Raw genomic sequence first — 6,503 nt, forward strand, 5'->3', positions numbered from 1 at the left:
CCCCCCCCGCTAAAGTAAGGCAGTCTGAAAGTGGTTTAATCTGTAAGCGACTCATGTAAAGTGGCCCATGTCTAAAACAGACGGTTTTAAAGTTTAAAGTGTCCGTGATTGTTTTTTGGGCAATCAGAAAACTACTGAGTGGGTTATGTTGTTGTTGTTTTGGGCATTTTGCTTTGGATTTTTGGGTTGTTGTTTTTAAGTAGGTGTTTTACGCCCCCGTCGAAACAGTTTAGACTATTTGGTCGCTTTTAAGGACAAGCGGGCGCACCCAGGTTTCGGGCTTTCCAGAAATCTTGACCCACACCAAAAGTGGGCATTGCCCTACCTATAGAAGACGTTTGGTTTCATTGGTGTGTATATTTGTTTGGATGTAGAGAAAACTCTCCTTGTTTTTTTAAAGAAACTGAACAAGGGGCAAAAACTTTACCTTCCATTTTCTCAAAACAGCCTTTTTCGGGACAGCCCCCTTGTGCTTAAAAGTGCGACCATTTAGAAGGCAGGCTTCGATCCAAGCAGTCGGGGCCAACGCGGACGAGAGTGATGCTATCCCTACAGAAAGAGCCAGACACTCGGTACAAATTCTCCCCATACGAGAATCGAACTCGGGTCTATTGTGAGCTGCAAAGAGACAAAGAAGCACCTACCGCTACACCACAGACGCTGGTCTTTTGTTTTAGTTAAAGTTTTACGGCACTTGCAACACAATCTGGTCATATAAGTGCCGAAGATTAGAGGTGCTACAAGAGAGTAACAAACACAAAAAAGAAGGAGGGGAGAAAAAGCCCATAGATGTTTGATCAGGGTATGTGATTTTTTTGATTTTTTAAGTAAAAAATTTTTTTAAACTCGATTTTTTAACAATTTAAATCAGATTTTTAAAATTTAAATCAGATTTTCTTGATTTTTTGATTTTTAAAAAATGTCGACACAGTTTGGGATTTATGGTGGCTAAAAGTATGTTCTTTTACTGCAGAAGGCATTGTCTTTATTTTAACTAATGATTAATTTTTAAGCAACTGCAAAAGAAAACCTTAATCTGCTATATCAATGAATTATGGCTACAGACAAAAAATGAAGAAAATGTCAGTCTAAAAGGAAGGGGGGAGGGGGTAAATATGCATAGATAAACTTGCATTTTATTACAGTGTATGCCCGCGTGTGTTTGTCTAAAAAGAAAAAGAAAATGCTAATTTCAATTATGAAAAAAAAATGAATACTGTATTATTTTACAATGACAGGGGAGAAAGCAGACTTTTAAGCATGATTATATTAGTCTACTAAACCTTATATCTGTTTTATAAAACAAAGGAAAGGAATTCTGAATGTTTAAAGATGTAAAAACAATACATTAAAAAAAATGATTTACATCACTGAGTTTTATTTTTAAAGTCAAGTTGATTAAAAATTTTTTTAATCAACTGATTTAAATCGACCTGATTTAAATCAACCCAAACCTGATTTCAATTAGGAAAAACAAGTAAATGGAACACTGTATTATTTTACAGTGACAGGGGGGAAAGAAGACTTTTAAGCATGATTATATTAGTCTACTAAACCTTATATCTGTTTTATAAAACAAAGGAAAGGAATTCTGAATGTTTAAAGATGTAAAAACAATACATTAAAAAAAATGATTTACATCACTGAGTTTTATTTTTAAAGTCAAGTTGATTAAAAATTTTTTTAATCAACTGATTTAAATCGACCTGATTTAAATCAACCCAAACCTGATTTCAATTAGGAAAAACAAGTAAATGGAACACTGTATTATTTTACAGTGACAGGGGGGAAAGAAGACTTTTAAGCATGATTATATTAGTCTACTAAACCTTATATCTGTTTAATAAAACCAAGGAAAGGAATTCTGAATGTTTAAATATGTAAAAACTGAATACATTTGTTAAAAAATGATTTAAATCACTGATTTTTATTTTTTTAAATCAAGTTGATTAAAATATAAAAAATCAACTGATTTAAATCAACCCAGCTCTGATTTCAATTATGGAAAAAAAAAGTAAATTGAATACTGTATTATTTTACAGTGAAAGGGGGGAAAGCAGACTTTTAAGCATATATTAGATCTAGTCTACTAAACCTAATATCTGTTTTATGAAACCAAGGAAAGGAATTCTGAATGTTGAAATATGTTAAAAACTGAATAAAAAAATATTTTTTTAAAAGTGATTTAAATCACTGATTTTTATTTTAAAAATAAAGTCGATTCAAACAATAAAAATCAATTGATTTAAATCAACCCAACCCTGTGTTTGATAGAGGAAAAAAGAAGCAAACCACACCAGAGCACCCGCCAACCACCCACTGAGACGCTGGTCTATCGGAGCTGGCCTAGTTCGGCGTTATAAGGAACAAAATTCTGAAAACAAACAGAATATCTCTTGTTTTAAAAAGCGGTGCGCATTGGGCAGGATCGGATCAGTTCGATTTGGATCGGTTCGGTTTAGTCTTCAGGGCTCGGCTGACTTCCCTCTATGGAAGTGCAAAAGCTACCATCAAGACGTACACACACTTTGCAGAGGTACAGTGAAAACCTGATATAACAGGGGTGGTGGGAGTTGAGAAAATGTCCTGTAATATCCGATCCCTGTTAAATCAGAAATGCAAAGAAAGTAAGCATTTGTGGACTAATCCAGCTGTACTTACAAGTACCCACGAACAGGGGTTTTGGTACCAATTTCTCCTTGCTTCCTTAAAACACATCGGAAGAGCTTGGTCCACAGCATCTGCATCGGGTAGTCTCATCTTCTTTCGATCCAGAGCAAACTTCCCATTGTAGGCTACAAATCTTTACCAGTGGAGCTTGCTTTTTGTCAACAGCCTGGATTATTTCGTATTTTTTGTCAATTGAAAGGCATTTTCTCTTGCGATTGACATCGTTGGTGACACAGAGAAAACGACGATGACCTTCAAAAAACAAACGCGTCTTCTTTCAAGGCAGCGAGTCAGAAAATCGGTTTGAGGTAGGAGTCTATTAATGGTTTTAGCTTTAGTAAGAGTTTTACGACACTTACAACACAATAAGGTCATATAAGTGCCGAAGATTAGCAGTGTTACTTAAGAGAGTAAAAAACATAAAAAAGAAGGAGGGGAGACAGAGACGATAGATGTTTGATAGGAAAGAAGAAGCAAACCACAACAGAGCTCCCGCCAACCACCCATGTCTATTAATGTAATGTGCACTGAGGCTGCCAGAAACCGAATCGAACTGAACTCAACGGAACCGAACTGATCTTCCAATGGGCACTGCATTAAACAGAATCAACAATAATGGAAGGTAAAAATGGATGAATACAAACAGTGTATGTATATGTGAGATTTCATCTTTATTTCTAGAAAACTGATATATGGAATTACATATCATCTGAATACATACAACGTTGGAATGAGTCAGCACATTTGATTATTTGAAAATCCATTAACATTAAGTAGTTCCTACCTCAAATAGAACACATTTTGAAAAGGATTTGCAAGGAACAACATAACATAAACATAATCTAAGATTAAGATTAACACATAGCATTTTTAAGATTCAGCCAACACCGAGTTTTGTTCTTGTTCATCATCATCATCTTCTTCTTCTTCTTCTTCTTCTTCTTCTCCTTCTCCTCCTCCTCCTCCTTCTTCTTCTTCTTCTTCTTCTTCTTCTTCTTCTTCTTCTTCTTCTTCTTCTTTTTCTTTTTTTTCAGGTGCCAGGTTTGTAGCAGACACTGACGACCACGGTACTCCATTTTTCTTCCTGTTGCACTTGACTGGTGTGGTTTGGTCCTGTTTTCCTATCAGACATCTATTACATTCATCTCTTGGCCTTCCTTGCTTTGTATCCGATTAGAGACCTTTCACTTCCAGGCGTTTAGGGCACACCTGTGTTATTTTCCTCACCGTCCACAATATTCTGAGTATTCTTCTCAGCGTCTCCCATTCTTTATCCTGTGTATTTGTTAGGGTCGGCGCTCTGATCCACAATGCTTGTACTGTACTACTTCATTCAATACAATGTATCTATAATATTCCAACATTATTATCATTGTGCGCACAGCGTGTGTTATGGGTGGGAGTGTCAGAAGCTCAAGACTAATCAATTATAATAATATAATATAATGATGATCTGTCCCCGGGGTTTTATGCACCCCGCATAATTTAGCACAATTTGATTTGATTTTTTTCTGATTTTTTTTCCTATATCATTCTTTGAAAAAAATTGAAAAATCGCATAATTTCACATTTTTGGGCCCAGTTTGCAGAATTTCAGAATTTTTGGGCATAAAACCGCAGGGACAGGATGATTAATTACTTATTTCTATCTCTTAAACGTTGTTATGTGATTCCGTCTGATCTTTTTAAGACCTCTGTTGTAAAGTGTGATGAACTGACTACAACGAGGCAATAAGTACAGAGGAAAGTGGGGAGTCTGTGTGAATGTTTGTATGTAAGAGAGGGGGGAGGGGGGGGGGACATTGGTAAGGACAAGATGAATGTTGGATTTTAAAGCTTGGGCGCTGACATTTGTATGGAACAAATTTACAGATAAGCGCATACACCTAATACACACACGCACACGCACACACATACACACACGCGTGCGCGTGGACATGCGCGCGCATTCACTTCTTTCTTCTGGTGTCAGGTCTGAAACCCCTCCTACTGTTGTCCGTCTTCATGATCAGTTCAGTTCTCCTGACTGTTTTACAGACATGCACATGTTATATACACGCGCACATTCCAGCACAAATACTCACGGGCACATTCAAACACGTATACACGTACACATTCAAATACATATTAAACACACCTGCATTCAAACACATATACCCACGTGCACATTCAAACACATACACACGTGCATTCAAACACATATACCCAAGTGCACATACCAGAACATATACACACGTGAACATTCAAACACGTATACACACGTGCACATTCAAATACACATTATACACCCGTGCATTCAAACACATACACACGTGCACATTTAAACACATATTATGCACAAGTGCACATTCAAACACACATTCACACGTGTACATTCAAACACATATACACACATGCACATTCAAACACATACTGACTACATTTTAAGCACCAGTGTCTTTGAAGTAAGGCAGTCTTAAAAATTACTTCATTTGAAAGAGACTGCAAGTGCAAAGTCGCTCATCTCTAAAACAGACAGTTTTTGTGTAGAACAAATTTTCGTTTTTTTTTTATACTCGTGCACATTCAAACACATATTATACACAAATGACTTTTCAAACAGACACACACACACACACACACACACACACACACACACACACACACACGCACATACATACACACATGCACACACACATACATACAAACACACACACACATGCACATACATACACATACACACACACTCAAACACACACACACACACACACACACAACAACAACAACAACAACAACAACAACAACAACAACAACAACTTCACAGCACACGTCTCGTAATGGCAGACAGTGTGATTAATATTCCGACCACGTGATCGTTGTCGAAGCTCTCATTGGCTGATTGATGGAGATGGTCACAATCTGGGGAAGGCAGAAAGACAAGTTTGAGAAGGGTGCTGGTAAAATGAGTTGTTTCTCGGATTCAAGCCTTATTGAAATAGATACATCACGCTTATAAGTAAAGTTTTTACAGTTTAGAAGTATGAAATAATAAAAAGCATGTTATACTTAAACAATATGGCATCAATAGAAAATCTACAAATTTGACCCTAGTGTCGATTTTTGACCAATTTCTCCTTTTGTGGATTGCGAGAAGTAACTCATTTTGTCATCACACCTCACATTTGAGAAAGTGAGGTATTGGGAGAGGTTTACCAAAAACAAAGAAATTAAAAATAGAAAAACACAACAAACTTTTAATTAGTTTTAGTAGGGGTTTTACGGCGCTCGAATCGCAACTGCATAAGGTCACATGAGCTCCAGAAGATTAGAGGTGTTACAAGAGAGTAACAAACATAAAAGAGAAGAAGGGGAGATATAAGGACGATAGATATTTGATAGGAAAGAAGAAGCAAACCACACCAGAGCATGTGGATTGTTGGTAAAAAAAAAATTAAAATAAAAAATACGGCATCTATTGGAGACGATTGGTAATTTTTTAATAAAAAAAAAAAATAAGGCGTCTAGTTTAGACGTTAGTAATATATTTTTTTTAAAGGCATCGAGTTGAGACGGTTGGTAAAAATAATAATTTTTCTTTAAAAAAGAAATCTAGTGTAGATGTTTGGTAAAAATAATGTGTTTTTTTTAAGTAAGGCATCTAGTGGAGACGGTTGTTAAAAATTAATTTTGTTATTTGTTAATAAGGCATCTAGTGGAGATGGATGGTAAAAAATAAATTTTTTGTTTAATTTAAGACATCTAATAGAGACGATTTTCTAAAAATAAAAAAAAAATAAAAATGAATCTTGTGGAAACGGTCGGTAAAAATGATTTTTATTTTTTTTTTTAAAATT

This window comes from Aplysia californica, unplaced genomic scaffold (genome assembly GCF_000002075.1).
Source record: "Aplysia californica isolate F4 #8 unplaced genomic scaffold, AplCal3.0 scaffold00209, whole genome shotgun sequence".
Taxonomy (NCBI): Eukaryota; Metazoa; Mollusca; class Gastropoda; order Aplysiida; family Aplysiidae; genus Aplysia; species Aplysia californica.